This window comes from Protopterus annectens, chromosome 6.part0, assembly GCF_019279795.1.
Source record: "Protopterus annectens isolate FY-2018-M chromosome 6.part0, PAN1.0, whole genome shotgun sequence".
Classification (NCBI taxonomy): Eukaryota; Metazoa; Chordata; order Ceratodontiformes; family Protopteridae; genus Protopterus; species Protopterus annectens.
This window is the reverse complement of record NC_056737.1, coordinates 487,343,784-487,362,210: the sequence shown is the minus strand read 5'-3', so window position 1 is coordinate 487,362,210 and position 18,427 is coordinate 487,343,784. Positions and strand designations below refer to the sequence as shown.

The 18,427-nt window shown below is 40.2% G+C and overlaps 1 protein-coding gene across 1 annotated transcript in view; it reads right to left on the bottom strand.

Moving 5' to 3' along the window:
- The window catches only part of UBR1 (ubiquitin protein ligase E3 component n-recognin 1), a gene marked incomplete in the record, with an annotated part of 4,571,807 nt that overhangs the window by 3,202,085 nt on the left and 1,351,295 nt on the right, over positions 1-18,427 (bottom strand).

Genomic DNA, 18,427 nt, shown 5'->3' with positions numbered 1-18,427 from the left:
GAGTGCGTTTATTGAAGGAAGCACAGGCTGAACAGGCACAGATGTCGTGGTCTGGGCCTAGGCAGGGTAAGCAGTAAGAATGGAAATCCTTATGAGGTATTTGTTTCCCACAAGATAAACAATTATTAACTTTAACCATTTGATCTGACATCAGCTGAGGCAAGAAAGAATCCCCAATGGGGTACTTAGCTTTTCTGAAGACTTCGGTAGCTGAAATCACAGGAGCTGGCCGACCGGCACTTGCAAACTGCTTCTGCTTCGGGCACCTCGCGGCAAGAAAGACTGAGGAAGATGGCGTCGGCTGACGCTTTTATACCCCAGGCGCTCTGACGTCGGGGAATAGGGTGACATCAGCCGACGCCGGACCCAGACTTTGGAATCCGGCCGACCAAAGGGCTGCCTAAGGCAGGACAACCCATATGTAAGGACTGCAGATGCATCCTTGAAGGACATCTTGTCTCCTCTCTATTTCTCGACCTTTCCAAAGCCTCTGATACCATCTCCCACCCTCTTCTGCTCAAAAAAACTATCCAACTTGGGAATCTCTCCCCTAACCTATACTGGTTTTCTAACTACCTCACAGGCAACAAGCCACTAAGTGTCAACACTCTCGCTCTTTTTTTCTTAATACCCCGACAGGAGTCCTCCCAGGAATCTATCTTGGGGCCTTTCCTTTTCAGAATCTTCATCAATGACTTCTACTCTACTCTTACTCAAGGCTCAGTCATCCAATATGCTGATGATTCGACTATCATCTACACAGTCAATTCCCCACCTGAACTCCTGAAACTTACCCAGTTAGCTCTTAGCTCCACTGAAACATGGAAGGCTAGCAACCACCTTGCCTTAAACCCTAAGAAAACTAAACTTATGCTTTTCACACCCAAGAAGGCTAGTACCATAAACACAGCTTCTTTCTCTATTCTCTCCCAAGATAACACCTCCACAGAGGTTGTCACACATACCAAACTTCTGGTGTCACCCTAGATGAACACCTAATATTTGAAATTCATACACACATCAAAAAAAGTACACCAGAAACTAGGCATGCTATACAGACACAAAACGTTCCTCACTTACTCCTCAAAACAAGCCCTTGCCTCAACCTTTCTACTCCCATGTCTTCTTTATGGTGCACCCCACTTTACCAACATACAGGCCAGTCAAATCCAAACTAGACTCATGCTATAACAAAACTGCAAAGTTTGTAACAAATGACCGACATCTGTCCCACCACCGTACCTCTCAAATTACTGAATTGGTTAGAGCTCCCTCATCATCTTACCTATATACAACTATCAACTGTCCATAAACTAACATTCAAGCCATCCAGCTGCCCTGCCCTTTCTTCACTATTTACCCTGTACCACCCTAATAGACCCCTCCACTCTGAAAATCAAATTATGTTGCAAACAGAAAAACCCAACCGTTCCACTGGCCAAATGCTCCACTCCTTTTCTACTGCTAGAATATGGAACTCTCTACCACCCTCACTTAGATCTACTTGCAATGCATTTTTCTTCAAAAAAAAACTTTAAGGCAACATATTTTCTCCCAATGGCTATGCTCATGTACTACTGCCTCACTACATATAACCTGACTATCTCTCTCCTGCTAATCCCACCCTACTTATCCCCATCCTATACTAACATCCAATACTTTGCCTTCATTCCCAGATGATAATCTACCTCTGATTACTGTACTTTTGTAGCCTCACACAGTCAGCAAAGTTGAGTTATTCCAAGTCACGGTCTGCTTACTTTGTTTCTTTGTTAAACATTAACTGTATTTTGCCAATAGAGTATTTTATCAAATATATTATACCATGACCCCCCCCCCCAAAACGTGCACGCTGATTGGCCAGCGTGCACATTGTAAATCGAGTTATACTAATGGAAAAAGGTCCGGTCGCCCGGACTTTTTTCCATTAGTATAACTCTTTTAAACACTGTCTCGCTATGTTAAATGGGTTTAACATAGCGAGACAGTTAAAATAAGCAACGGAGATCTCCGTTGCTTATTTTAGCTGTCTCGCTATGCTAAACCCATTTAACATAGCGACAGTGTTTAAAAAACAACGGAGAAAGCAAGATCTCTGTTGCTTTTTTTTTACTGTTTTGCTATGTTAAATGGGTTTAACATAGCGAAACAGTTTTAAAATAAGCAACGGACATCTCCGTTGCTTATTTTAAAGCTGTCTCGCTATGTTAAACCCATTTAACATAGCGAAACAGTAAAAAAAAGCAACGGAGATCTTGCCTTCTCCGTTGCTTTTGCCCACAGCTCTGATGTACTGCGCAGGCGCGCAAGTACATCAGAACTGCAGCGGATGCCAGACATCTGCGCAAGGGCAGTAAACAGGCATTATACTATGCCATTATTTAAGAAAAGTAATAGTTTCTTTTCTTAAATAATGTCATGGTATAATAGCAATAACCCACTTCTGGGTGTGGTAATGCTGTATTACCCACGGTTGGCTTTGTTTGGTCCGGCTTAGCCTCGGGACCAAACCACGCCAACCGTGGGTAAATACAGCATTACCCACACCCAGGCATGGGTTATTGCTATAATAATCTACAGAAATGCTCTGCTGGTGGTATCTTTCCTGAGTACCTTGGATTTGGTTTTATCAAATGCAATAACTATGTATGCTACCAATTGGGTTTTTCAACAAATGTATGTATTGTATGAGTTTTTCATCAATGTATGTTCTATATGTATGAATCTTTGTGGAGCTTTTCTCCCCAGGCCTCCACTGAAAATGGGTACTTTCTGGCCCAATGGACTTTCCCGGTAAACACACGCAAGTAAATAAACAAACACCAGAATGACAAACTGTAGGATGGAATAAAACAGCAAGTTAGAAGAAGGCGACACCAACAGAGGGTGATACTCATGGGAGCTCTGAAATTCACCACGAGTTACGAGATTCTAGGCTCCAGGGTGGTGAAGGAGTGGGACTTAAGGTGTTGAAACCAAAAGCCAATTTCAGAACTGTACCAGAAAAGACAATACTTCTGGATGGGGTACTAACCAGTGCAGAAGCTTTCATTTATCCATATCCAGATAAAGGTACTACTAGCCAACAGTGGTTGTGTCACAGTGCAACTTACAGTAGGGAAAAGGGTAGGTTAAAAAGAGAAAGACAATGGTGAATACATGCAGAAGAGTGGATTTTGCTCTTCGGTGGCAGGGGTGAACAAGGATGAGTTTGGAGACTGTAAGCAACTGTAAGTAATCCATGGGAATAGGTCAGTGACAGTGGACTCAGGACACTGTATAAAGGTATGAAGATTATGCAAAAGACAAACAGGAAAAGAAAGTCTCACAAAGGCATGTGAGAGAAACAATTAGGGCAAAAGATATGGCCTACAAAGTGTGGAAAGGGAGGGAGGCGGAGGAGGTCCAGTATTAGGAGACTAGCAACAAACATGCTAAAGTCAGTAAATAAGGGTAAAAGGAAATTAGAAGATATCAAGAAGTAAAGCACAGTTTTCTTTTTGAATACACAACAAAAGAATAAAGGAAGAGGGCAGAATTGAACAAGCTAAGCTCAAACAGGAAGAAATTCACAAGACAAGGGAAAAGCACTAGCAATGAAAAAACACTTGGCTTCAGTCTTCACAAAGGAAAGCAATACGAAAGTAACAAGCTGGAGGGAAGTAGGATAGAGATGAAAATGATGTCCTTATGGAAGATTAAGCACAGGGACTAGATGGGATGCCTCCTACCATGGCCATGTTTAGCAGATCAATGGCTGGTGCAAAAGTCTACATGACTAAAAGCCAGCTAACAGAGTACTCCCTTACAAGAAGTAGGGAAGAAAACAAGTATGAGAACTACAGACGTGTAACTTAACAGTGAAGCAGGGCAAGCCAAGCAGAAAATTCTGATGGGAAGGCCATTTTTGAGGATAACAATCTTCACATAGCAAGGAACATGAATACATGGCCAGAAAGAGCCATCAATCAAACCTGACCCAGTTTTATATCAGGGTTACAGGTGAACCTTGAGGCAGGAGTACCAACAAACTATCTATTTGGACTTCTGCAAAGCCTTTCAAATATAGCAGGCAGATAGGAAATCTCTAAAGGCTGGGAGTAAAACTAAGACTTGGGAATGGGACAACTGCATGGTAGGACACAGGCAGGTGAGGTGGAAGGAACAATATATGGAATTAGGAAAGCAATTACTGGAGTGCCACAAAAGTCTGCCTACATCCAATTCTCTGCATTGGAGGAAATACAGAACAGGATAAACCACTTTGCTGATGACACAAAGTAAATTTCAGCATTGGAGGATGAGGGAAGAATCTAATAGCATATTTAAGAAGGCTGAATAAGTGGACAGAAAGGTAGGTTCTGTGCAAGCAAATGCAAAACAATACTCTTAGGCCACAACAACCTTGATGTGATTTATCAGCTGGACAGAGTGGAACTACTGGCACAAGAGCAGGAAAAGGATCTAGAGATGCTGATCATACCCGGAGCACAATGACAGGGTAGTGGCAGCAACAAACAAAGGAGGGGGTGTATCCTCCAGGAACTATGGTCCAGCAGCAAAGGCCTTGGTCAAACTACCATTTGAGCTCTGCTTACAGTTTTAAAGTCCATTTAAGGAAAAGGACTAAAAAGCTATTAGAAAGAATTCAGTGGAAAGCTAACAATCATTCAAGAATGTGGCCAAAAGCTATAAGAGCTACTTCTTATTTGACAGCAGAAGAACCAGGAAAACATGACACCAGTACACAAGATTTCTGTAGGTTATGAAGGGATCCTTCCGAACAAAGGAAAGAGAGGTAAGGAATGGGTGCATACAGCTTACTGCAGGGACTAAATCCTTCTGCAGCTCAGACACTACTTGTTTCACAGAGTGGGTTGGAAACCTGTGGAACGGACTATCAAATAAGGACAGTGTGAATAGTTAAGTGTGGAGAGGCATTCAACAGGGCACAGGACAGAAGGAAAATGGTAAGGAAGAAGCTCTATCCTTTTGCCATTAATATGATGCATTTTAATGTGATCAAGAAGATTTAAGTTGTTAGTTTATGTACATAGCACAGAATTTGCACAAAGTGCTTATGAATATGTATAACTGATTTTCAGCTAAGCCCTGACCAAAAAGAATGTACTCTGTTTCTTAGTAGTCTAGGGTACGATTTTTGATAAGTTCGCTGTTACAATATATGAGGAAAAACACATCCATGACATATAGCACTCAGAACCTATTTGATGGGTCCTATGACTGGACACCATCCTAGGTAGTTAAACCACGAGTGTGAAGGAACCAGAAAGGCATGCAAGGACCGGCAAGAAGGCTGAAAACTGGAAATTGCCCAACCATAAAGCTAGCCCTAAGGGTCAAGGAAAGGACATGTTGCCTGGAAAGCTCATAAGTCTTAAGAGTCAAGACAAAGCTTGAAAAAGGTAGACTAAACAAACACTGGAGATAGCCAGTCTATAGCCAAGACCATCAGATGAACTATCATCCACTGATGCCAAGAATACAATCTCTATTCTTTCAGAAAAAATGTTTAGGACCTCCTCCTATCTCACCTGTCATCAGAACATTAACTACTGGTTTGTTCAGCCTAGAGCCAGCTATTTCCAGACCCTACCACATTCCTTCTTGTCTCTACCCCTGTAAGGAACTGGGAGGAATAACACTCGTTGAAGAACAGACTACTTTCTGTAGAAAAGTAGAAGGGGGGGGTATTCACCTGGTGGGAAGAAAGTTCTGCATGCAGACACCACAAAACTATGACATATAGAGGTGGCACAGCCAGAAGAAAAGCAGATCACCCTCAGATGACACGTCATACCAAGAGGCTAATGGATCACACATTAGACATGGACACCAATCAGACAAGTTGCTCAAGAAGCCTAAAGGGGAAGGACCTCCTTGATAGAGGGCAGCTTCACTAAAATACGCTTCTTACCGAGTTAGAGATTATTTCTCATCCTCTTTCTTCTACATTTGGGGGCAAGACAGATGTGGAAAAAGACATCTAGATCAACCCAGGTGCTTGCTGTAAGCTCCCAAGAAAAAGGAAAGTTATCACCCCATTTCCACTGTGAGCAGCTCCCACCTAAATCCAAGAGGTACAACTGCCAGCAGCTCCCAGAAATTAAAAAAGCAGTCACCCCACAATAAAGGAATAATGCAAATCTGACCAGTTCCAGAGAAGCACCCATGCCATCAAACAGAATAATAATCCTTTCTAATCAATGCAGCCAGTGAGCATTAAAGTTACATCCCTGAAACATCTAAAAGTTAAATAAACCACTAAAAGGAAGACATGACTTACAACCCCCAACCCCCCCCCCCCCCCAAGCACCAATGGCCAAGAGGAGAATGGCAAGCAAGTAACAATACTCAAGAAGGGACTGAAGCAGTTTCCAGCATACTCCACCATGAAGAGTAAATCCCAAACTTACTATAAAAGCAGGCTACTCTCCCATGTAGAAGAGTGCAGCTGGAGGTCCTGGGAGGCTGGTCACATGTTTCACTTAGATTGAGAACTGCAGCAAAAGCTCAGCCTGGAAGGTACAGGCTTCATAACATGGAACTAGAGAGCTCTCTGTCATAGGAGGGAGCAGAGACAAGACCCCAGCCCCCCTCAAAGAATCCTGTAATATTTCATCAGGCTGAGAAATAAAGAACATGTCAAGTCAAATGGACTAAACAGGAAAGCATTGAGCAAAACCCACAGATCCCCCTTCTCCAAAGTAAGTGGTGTTCAAACAAGATTCTAGGCTCTCTGGGTAAGTGGGAAACAAAAAAAATACTTTAGATTATCTTCACAAAACATTAGGATTTCTAAACCATTCCAGACACACAGGGTCCAAATGAGGCTGACTGAAGACCTCAATAGCGTCCTATCTATATGCAAACCAGAAAGCTGCTGCACACTAAGGAATAGTACACAACTCAGTAACCAACTCCAACGGTTAAGGGGGAGCAAGCAAGATAACAAAAGATACCTTTCTCAACTGGAAGACCTTCTGAGTGAGAAGCCAAAGAAACCACACAGCAAGGCAGCCCTTCTTAAAGAAATTCCATCATGTAACCAAGGATAGATTCCAATGGCTACCACAAGCCACAAGAATCCTAGACAGAGCATCCTGATACCAATCCCTGAGGAATAACAAGGACTACAAAACAAGTTCTACTTCTTACCCAGCTTTAGACAAAAGCAAGCACCGAACAGTTCTGTAGCTGAAAACCTCAAGTTCCCTCCAAGACGCCTGCTCAGAAACCAGGAGCGAACTAGTGCCCCAACGCTCATCACCTACAGAGTGTAGGAATGTACCTGTTCCTCAAAGATAATCACCCTAAAGCCTAGCTGACAGGTTGCAGATAAAGAGGAGGAAAGCAAAAAGCACCGTCATGCGACATTAAGCACAGCAGCAGAGATGGAGTCTGGAGCCTTTTTCAAGGCTTACCAAGAGAACCCAGTTAAGGAACTGAAGAAAAATAATAAATGGGATGGCAATAAAAGGGCAGGCTACCTCTCACTTCCAAAATCCAAGAAGTGGCTACCTTGGAACTCTTAGAAACCTATCTTCTCACAGGTAACAATGGGAAGTCAACCACTGGGAAGAACTATTCCAAGTCTGGCAAACCCAAGAGAAGCAAGAGAAATGCATTCTTTCCTCTGCTCCCAGCGTACCTATAAGATTCTTTTCTTCCTTCTTAAACAATGACATTTAAATTGCAGAAGAAGCATATCATTCCCCTCCAAAGGTAGACCTACCTGCTAACCAGGAAGACATCTAAAAAGGACCAAAGCTCCTACACAAAAAGAACACTTCCTTCAGAGGGAGTATGTGGTGGGAGGCTTGTTAAGTCAGTACTTGGGGGGGGGGGGGGGGGAGTCTTAGCAAAACATCTGATGCAGGCAGAAATTTGCCTGAAGCCCCCACCCAAGACATTCACTGCAATATAACCAAGGGTAGGGGGGGGTAAGTTAACAAGGCAATAACAAAAGTCAGGAAGAAACTCTGAGCCATAAATTCATCAGCAAGTTAAGTGCAGCCAAGACCACTTGTATCAGGAAGTCCTAGAACCTGGATGGTGGAACACACACAGTTGGGGAGCTTAAACCCAGTGCAACAGAAGTATATACCTTCCTGACTGCCTTATCATCCAGTCAGCCAGCTTTTGGAGGAAGGAGTGCTGAGACTGGACAGAAGTCAGCCTTAGGATATTTGGTCAAAGTAACACTTCAGTCTACCATAAGACAATGTAATTAATCACCCAATTGCGGGCTTCAACAACAGAGTGAACACAGCACGAGGCTCATCTGACAATGGCAAGAAAAGTTGGGAAGCCTAGCAATGAAACACAGGACCAGCCCAAGCTACAATCTAGAACAGCCCAACCAACCCTTCATTTCTCAGACCTAGAAATGAGCATCACTTCCATCTACTTAAATTCATGCACACACTTCAAATAAAACACGAACTTGTGGTGCAAATACAGGTTTAGAACTGTGCTCTTCTTTCTAGTTTCTGGAAGAAAGGAAGATTAAGTTACCTGTTTAACTCTAACTTCTCTGAGCTCTAGAATGTCACATGTCTAGCAGTCTACACATATCCTTACATTCCAAATCATTTTCAAAAAAAAAAATCAAGTTAAAAATTATAAGTCATTACGTTGCAATCAAGTAAATGCTGTTAAAATCATAGAAAAAGCTATGCTATCAGAAAATACATTTTGATGTTGATAAAGTATGTACAGTCTTTACGGCAACACTGTAAAATACTACAAAGCACACAAAAACTAGAATTATATTTTTCTATAAAGTTTCACAAAATGCCTTATATTTTGGAGAATATACAACCTATACATATAAAGTGTTAGGACACTTATGTGACATACAGTGTTTATTCAGAATATCACTTTTCTTTATAATACAAACTGCAATCAGACTGCATGGCGCTCTCAAATTACACAGGCAACCATTCACTATTTGTACTACCCATTTATATACTCTTCTACTTCAACAAGCAAAGCTGGTACAAACTAATGCTGATGTTTACAAGGATTTTCATGTTAATGATTCATCTGACTACTTATCAGTACATATTCATACATTATGTTGTAAAAGAGAAGATAAATAAGGCAACAACCGTGTCTTCACTGCATTCAAATAAATCACTTTTACCCATACTATTATAGTCATACTCCCTTCAAGTTTCCCTTTTTTGAAGACAAATGAAATATACATATATTCTCGTATTACAAAACTACACAAGTGAATTCCCTTCTCTCGCTCTCTTTTCAGTACCCTGTACCCATCTAAAAATAACTTTATAAATGTACGAAATTTTAAACATTTATGGTGTGTATAACTTTTAGCAACTTTTTTATATAAAAAAGATTGGATAAATACCACTTAATTGCTAAATGTTTATTGGATGAGTTCTGTGATTATAAAAATGAGGGTTTTTGTGGTGTTTTATTATGTTCTGAAGAAGTCCAATTGTTTGGATAAAAACCCTATACTCTGTATTTGGGTGTTAAAGCAGTTAGTACTTTGTGTTGAATCATCAGTTAAAAGTTTATGAGCATTCGATGTAGTTGTGGTGTTGTGTGCACTTCAATTTTTACTCTGTACAGTTTCAGTGGTACACAACCGTCTTTTTACGTTTTAGAAACTTTATGAAGTTTTTTAATACTATTTACATCCTAATGCATCAGTGACCATTTCTGTGTTCCCAACATAGTTTACTCTGTTCCTTGGTTTTTTACATCTTCTCCAAATATCGTATTCAGGGCAAACAAACAGTGCATCATGTTTTGCTTTTGTTTTGTCACCTTATTATGCCCTCTCCTTACTCTCTTTACCAACCATTTCACTCCATCTATCTATGGCATCTCTTTACTTTTCCATTTTCTGGTTACTGCTTGTCATCAGCATAACTAGTCATATAATTTCATGATTGTTAACCTCCACCTCATCCTCTTTGCCTAGCCCCAGGAAAAAACTACTCTCTAGTTAGAGATACTTTTAGACTGCCTATAAATTTTAATCACACCATCTAGGTCCTCCTTAAATCCTCTTCCCCCCAACAAATGTTATTCAACTTACAATATTTTATATATATATATATATATATATATATATATATACACACACACACACACACACACACACATACATTTACACACATACACATAATTAAAAACAAAGAGGCAGAGCATACTAAATAAAAAAAAAAAAGCATTGTCACAAATATTTTAAAGTACCATATTTTCAGATTAGCAAGTACATATATTTCATCAGTAAAATTTCCAGCTTGTTCCAACATCTACATTTATGTTTTTACCTTAATTTTAATGCACAATTTTCTCCTTTACATAACACTGCAGCCAATTCCAAAAAAAATGAAACTGGTGAAGATTCAGTTTTTTTATTTTTTAATATCAGTTCTTCCAGCAACAGCCATTAAGCTAAAAAATGACCGTTAATTATATCTTTAGGTATTGGTACATTCATAATTATTATTAATCTTGTAAGACTGAAATTATCTGTCCTATCCCTTTGAAATAAATTCCTACTTCTGCCCAATAAACTTTCAATTCAATACAAAGAACATGTTTCCAGCCCACTTCTATGCAGTTTCTCCACCTTCAAAGCAATTTGTTAGTTTTATTAAATGCAGAGTAGTTTGTAAGGTGTGGTGGATATTCTATAAATGCATTTCCAAGTGAAAATGTTCCAATATATATCAGACTGGCTAAGCTTACTGACTTTAAAATTATATTTATTCTATTCATCCTTTAAATCAAGTCAGTGGTCACAAGAAATTTCCAATAATAGTTCTTGATATTTCTATTTATTTGTCATACCTCCTTTCATTGTCATTTAAATAAAACATATCAGCTAATCTCTTTAATACCATGGATTAATAATTCAGCTATACAGATTATATTTATGAACTATTCCATCTGTTCTCCATTTATTTTTATCAAAACAGTCATACCATACTACATTACTTTGTTAAAGTTCTATACAAGTAATGTTTGTGACTTTCAATAAAGCCCTGTTTATCAGCAATAGGAAAAATAATGAATTTTCACTTTTTAAACACTGGATTTTTAAAATACATAACGTGTATTTTTTTTTAAATGATACCCAAGCAACTGCATTCAGAAATATGTTTCCATTGAAATAATACTTTAATAATAAATATACAATTATTACTTACTATTGGGATAGCGTTTTTTTTCCTTATTAAAGAATTAGCATTTTTGCTGATGCATATATTTCCATCCACCAACTCTAATAAGACATATCCATCCATTACATAAGTGTGCTAAATAGTATCACTAATACATACAATTGTATGCTGGTAAACCTATTCCACCACTGTGCCAAGACCTTACATAATTAATACATGCAGTGTTTGGTTTTAAGAGGGGTGGGGATTCATACATTTTCAGGCATATAAGACATCGATTGCAAGACATCTATCATCCTGGGTAAAATCATTTTAATTAAAATAAATCCTTCAAATAAAATGAATCTTACTTCAAAGTACATACTATTCTATATATTAACTTCTTTAATATTTTTTCCTGAATAATAATCTGGGATCAACTTTGACAATGTCCTTTCTGTAGAAGAAAACTAGATGAACTTGGAAAGCCTAGTTAACAGCAAGTCTTCATAGCCATGAAGAGAATGGGACTTTCACATATGTTTCATAGAGGTGGGCAATACTTCCACTGCAATAAATTGAAGGTAAGAATACTAAAAAGTAAGGTTACAGCTGAAATAAGTAGCCCATTATGCTTGCTTACAGCTTAGAATGGTACAGTGATGTTCATCCCTGCTAGCTAGATGAATTAATTTATGTAAGTATGTATTTATTTGTATGTTTGCTAATCAGGGTTGAGTGCTAATCTCCACAAACAATTTTCAGGTTCAGCTTGGGATAAGAAACCACAGGGAAAGAAAGACATGCAAACAATCACAAAGTGTTTTAGGTACACATGAGATGTACAGTATTTATTCAACAGATAAGCACACAAAGAGCAAACATTTTAGTCACACAAGATGTATAATTACAATTCCAGAAGTGTTCAGGTATACCTGAAACTTAAACATTTACACAAATTGTCAACTATTCATTTACCATCTAAAACGTAAGAAATTACAGCGGATTGAACATGCACAGTTAAGATACAAGGAGAACATGCTCAATGAACAATGGGCAAATGGGAGAAAAGTGAAGGAAGGGAGACAAGGTGCTGGAGATAGAGTTTGAAGAGAGGACATAATGAGAATAGCCAAGGTGGTGGTAGAAAAGAAATGGGTTTACAGTGCAACATGCACTGCTGTGTGGTTGAGGCTTTAGGTAACAAAGAGATATTCTGGAAGCGTTTGTAAAAAGCCTGCCTAAGAAGGCAATGACAGTAAACATTTTATTTTAAGTTGCTTGAATTAATGAAGAAGTCTTTCCAAGTTCATCTAGTTTTCTTCTACAGAAAGGACATTGTCGAAGTTGATCCCAGATTATTATTCAGGAAAAAATATTAAACAAGTTAAGATATAGAATAGTATATACTTTGAAGTAAGATTAATTTTATTTGAAGAATTAATGAAGAAGTCTTAGAAAGGAGCAAGTCTACGAAATAGAATCCATATTCAAGTCCAAGAATTACACACTGAGTGCTATGTCTCATCTCGCTTCAACAGTAAGTAGACTAGATATCCTATAAGAAATCATAAACAGTGCCAACACCTTTGTTAAGCAGAAGTTAGGTACTCAGCATAACAATGCATCTGTGTTGTCTGTTTTCTTCCTTCCTCAGAGGGTTTCGGATCCAAACTTGGATCTAAATACGGCCACTTTTCACACATAGGATCCATAGCTCAAGCTCCTCCCCTTATCCATAATCTTCTCCAAACCTCATATTACATCAGATCGAGTTTTCTCAATAGTTTCAGAAAGCACAGTCAAGACAGTAGATCATCTGAAGTTCAAACAGGAGAAAGCCCAATATGGAATATCCTACAGGTCATACAAGAAAGCCATATCTAAATCATCCATTAATGGAAGGGGGGATGAAAAAAACAGTGTTATGGTGAGTACATAACTTTTGCATCTAATGTGGGTTTTTTTTGTCTGTTTCTCAACCAATGGGACAGAGTGTGGTCTTTATGGAAGGGTATTCTGCAGGACAGCAGAAAAACACTGTCTTGTCCCTTGAAAAAGTACATAACTTGTGATGAACAATATTAACTATGAGCATTGGGCTAACTGGCTGCTAAATAAATGTCATCTACTGAAGTTCTTGATAAGAATTCAGAAGTGGAAATAGATCTTGGGGAATGACCCCTGGAGGTCTTCATAAGGTCAAACACTTTTCCTTGTAGACATGAGAAATAAAATCAGTGAGCCACCTACCTAGTAACTTCTGACACAGACTGACCAAATTTTGCCTCTATAAAGGAGACAAACAGTTGGTCAGACTGAGAGCTGTAGTTCTGTGTATGTAGAATCTGAGCTGTCTATGTACATCCAATAAATGAAATGTGTATTCCCCTTTATTAGTGAAATTCTGAAAGAAAACAGTCCAGTTAATAGACTGGTTTGAGCAGATCTTCTGATGCCACCATTTGGTTAAAAAAAGGAAAGGTTGCTTCAAAGAGAAACCCTGTCTTTATGAAAAATTAGGTTAAAGTGGCTAACAAGATAGTGGCTAGAGCTTAGATACTCGCCTAGCTGATGTAATAGCAACTAGAAAAATGTTTTTCCTAAATCAAAAATTTTACATCTACTTTAGCTGCTGGTTCAAAGGGGAATTGTGTCAAGGCCTGTAGAAGCACTGTACGATTCCAAGGAAGACCTTGTTCCTTAAGTGGTCTGAGTAGACAGATACTTTAAAAGAATGCTTTGAAGAGCTTGAGAGATGCCAGAGAGGAATGACTTTTGCCAATATGAAAATTGGAAACAGCAACTAACTGAACCTTGATGGGTCTGAAAAAGGATCCAAGTGCCTCTCATGAGGCCTAAATAAACCTTTTCTAGTTGCTCTTACACATTTTCCTGCTAGAATCCTTTTGGGAATAAGTCAGGATGTGCAGAGCATGAGAAGAAAGCCTGGACTGTCTTGGCCATCACTGGAAGTGGAGAAACCATGCTGTGAGCTTGAGGGTCTTGGATGTCCACGAGGCAGACTGGACAGGTAACAGAAGATCTGGAGAGGGATCCAGTACCCGAGGAGGGCGTATTAACGGAGGCCAAAGGAAGGGAAACCATACATCAAGGGTCAGACTGGGGCAATGAGGGTCACTGTGCTATTCCACTGACATGCTTTCTGTAGAAACTATGGAATAGAATAAAAGGAACAGGTGGGTAAGCATTAAGGAGATTGGGGGGGGGGTCAGAGCATCTCAGTGATTTCCCTCTGGATGGACCAGGGCAAAATACCTGTGGCATTTGAGATTGTGAGAAGAGGTGAAACTATCACAGCATGGCTGACCCCAATGACAAAATATCTGGTTCACCACTGATGGACTGAAAGACTACTTGTGGGACAATACAATAAATCTACTCAGTCTACTAACATACTGGACTTCCCCAGAATGTGTGTTGCTATTAGAAAAGTGATTGGAAGAGACTGCTCACTGCTATTCAAACACTGCTTCTCAACAAAAAGGATAAGAATGGGTGCACCCCATTTGTCAATGTACCAGACTACTGAGATGTTGCCTGTCTGTATGGCAATCATCCCCAAAGGAAAGAACATCCTGAAAGGCCTGCAACACTAGAAGGACTGCTCTCATCTCTACAACACTAATGTACAGATCAGCTTTGTGTGGAGGGTGGCATATGCCTTAAACCAGCTGTTCCAAGCAGTGCCCCCCCCCCCAGCTGGGAAGCTGGCCTTGGGAAAGGTGGAACACAACAGGACAGCCCTGAAGAACTTCCATGCATGAATCTGTCAGGACACATGTTCCTTGAAATCTTGTTGATTTGAACTGGGTTGTTGCCTTACCGACCACTGGATAGCCAGTGTCCACTGTAGTACACTCACATAATTTGCCAGTGGTACAAGTGTTACAGAAATGGCCACAAAACCGAGGAGCAGTAAAAATTGATTTGTCTGGGGGTGAATGAAGAGATGAGATTTGTGCAGCCTGATGCTGAAAAGTGGACAGTCTGGATTGGGGTAGTCTTGCTGTCGAAGAAAAGTACAGTTGTGTACACTTACCATAAATGTAGATGTTAGAGTGTTCACTGTTGCAGTCATTACATTTGGGTAATCTGCTGGCAGGTTGCCTTCAGTCGGCCTGAATATCAAAGTCTTGGGTCCTGCATCAGTTGCTGTCTCCTCTTCCATGACGTCAGGTCGTCAGGGGTATAAAACATGCAGCCAACGCCATTTTCTTTAGTTTTTCTTACCCCAGATGTCAGGTGCCCCCCCAAATGGGGAGCAAAAAAAAAAAAAAAAAAAAAATATATATATATATATATATATATATATATAAATATATAAATATATATATAAATAAATAAATGCGATTGTAACAACATGAACTTTACCTTCATCTAAAAGCAAATACACCACAAAGCCTGTAGAATATAGTGAAGGAAAGAGAAGTTCTAGAAAAAAGGGGGATGGAGGGTGGGTAACCCGGACTGCAACAGTGAATACACTCGAACATCTACATTTATGGTAAGTGTACCCAACTGTACTATGTTCTTCATGTTTCACTGTTGCAGTCATTACATTTGGGTAGAATCCCAAAGCTATGGATGGGAGGATGGGACTAAATAACATTAGGAGCAGCTATAAGGCCCTGCAGTGGCAAAGCCTGCCCTGGACTTAGAGAAGAGAGGCAAATGATAATGCTTTTTAAAAGTATGAATAGAGCTCCAAGTAGCAGCTTCTAGAATGTCTTTGGTTGGCACCCCTCTGAGAAAAGCTGCTGAGATAGATGCAACCTTGGTGGAATGTGACCCGATTCCCTTGGGCACCGGTTTACCATGATGCAAATAGCAGAAACAAATGCAGTGGCTTATCCACTTTGAAATAGTCTGCTTTGAAATAGTCTGCTTTGAAATAGTCTGCTTTGAAACAGCCTTCCCCCTCTGATCTTGCAGCAAATGCCACCAGTAGCTGCTCAGACTTTCTTAGAGATTTGGTCCTGCTTAAGTAGAATCTTAGTTGTCTGTGTACGTCCAAGGAATGCAGAATCCGTTCTGCGGATTTCGGTAAAAGGTAGGCAGGTGAATAGTTTGATTAAGAGCCACATTGGATACCACCCTTAGGCATAAAGGAAGGACTGGTACTGAGGGACACCCTGTCTGAGTAAAATGTAATGAAAGGTTCCACAGCCATGAGGGCCTGTAGTTCTGAAACCCTTCTTGCTAAAGTGATTGCCAGAAGGAAAGTGGTTTTCCAAGATAAAAACTTTATATCTGCAGTAGCTGCTGGTTCAAATGGAGGCAGGGTGTGCTTTTCCAAAACAAAATTGAGGTCCCATGCAGGAGTTGGCGATCTTCTGGGAGGCCTTAAATTTTTGGCCCCTCTAAGATACTGTTTTAGCAGAGGATGAGAAAAAAGGGGAGGGCTCTGTGTTGTAATGAGCCAAGATGGCAGAGGCATGGATTTTTCTTGATTAAAAAGATTGGCCCTTGTCAAGCATCTCAGTCAAGTATTGTAAAATCTGAGGAATATTTGGCTTTGCTGTGTCAGTCCCTTGTGCTTGGTTCCAAGCACAGAATCGCTTCCATTTATCAGCATAAGATTTTCTAGTACTAGGCCTTCTGGTTTCCAAAATGACATCCATCACAGAAACTGAGAGGTGTTGTTTGAATAATTACATGATCAATCATGCTGCAAGGCAGAATTTGACTGCTCTGCTGAGACAGTAGATGAGGTATTTGAGGCATGTACCAAGGAGGGAGTTGAGACATATTCCTTACAATTGGGTATCAGTCCTGGCGAGGCCAGTCTGGGGTAATTAGGATCATTTTTGTTTTTTCTTGTCTGACCGTTAGTAAGACCTTGGGAAGAAGAGGCAGAGGAGGAAAGGCGTAGACTGATAGGTTTTTCCAACTGAAGAATAGGGTATCCACTTTCCATGCTTGTCTGTGACAAGTCTTTGTGCAGAATTTGTCCAGTTGATAATTCTGGGGAGAGGCAAATAGATCTATGTTCTGGACTCCCTCATTTCCTCTGTTATTATGCTGAAGACTTGTGGATCCAGTTTCCACTAGTGAGGGTCCATAAGATTTCTGCTTAGGTCTGCCAGAGTATTTTGTTTTCCTGGCAGTAATTGCGCTTAAAGATGTACTTGGTAAGTTAAGGCTGTGTCCCACAATGCCACGGCTAGTCTGCAGAGGGGGTAGGAATGTGTACCCCCCCTGCTTGTTTATGTACCACATAACCGTGGTGTTGTCCGTCTTTATCAGTAGTTGTCCTGGATGAAGTAAGTCCTTGAAGGCTGTCAGGGCATTCTGAACAGCTAACATCTCTTTCTGGCTAACATGCAGATGCATTTGTTTTGGGCTCCATATGCCCTGAATGCATCTCCCTGCCAGGTGGGCCCCCCCAAGCATAGTCTGATGTGTCTGTAGTTAGGGTATGGGTGGCAAGGGGTACAGTGAAAGACCGTCCCATGTTCGGGTGACATGTCTCTGCCCACCAAAGAAACTCCTGTTGTAGGCAGTGAATGAGAGGAATCATAGTTTCCAGACTGTGACAATGTTGACTCCATAAACCTTTAGATACCACTGCAGTTTCCTCATATGCAGTCTTGCATATGGAATTAGTAGAATGCAGGATGCCATGAACCCCAAAGCCTGCAGAATTTGTCTTGCAGATAACTGGGTTTTTGTTGCCATCTGTTTGAAGCAAATAGTCAGTTGCCTTTGTTTGTCTGGCGTAAGGTAAGCCATCTGGGCAGTTGTATTCAAGCTTGCACCCAGGAATGTAATCTTTTGAGAGAGTACCAGTTGTGATTTCTTTTTGTTTATTGTGTACCCTAGGCATGTTAGAAGCCTTTTTTTTTTTTTTTTTTTTTTTTACAAAAGCCAGATGTTGAAGAAGAATGTCTTTGTTTTCTGCTTGAATGAGACAGTCGTCCAAGCAAAATGCAATTACTGGTGCCAGGCACTTTAAAGACCCTGGGCACAGTAGATAAGCCAAAGGGCAGTGCAGAGAATTGGTAATGCATAAAAACCAGCCCTGAAGTGGAGGTATCTTCTGCACAATTCCCTTATTGGGATATGCAGGTATGCCTCTTAAGTCTTAAGCCTCTTAAACCTGGTCGATTTCTTTGAAACAGTCACTAAGGCCATTGACAAGGGGAAGGTGGTCCTCACAGTCTACCTGGACCTCGCGAAAGCCTTCGATACAATACCCCACTCGGGCATTATAGATAAGCTCACCAGCTTAAATA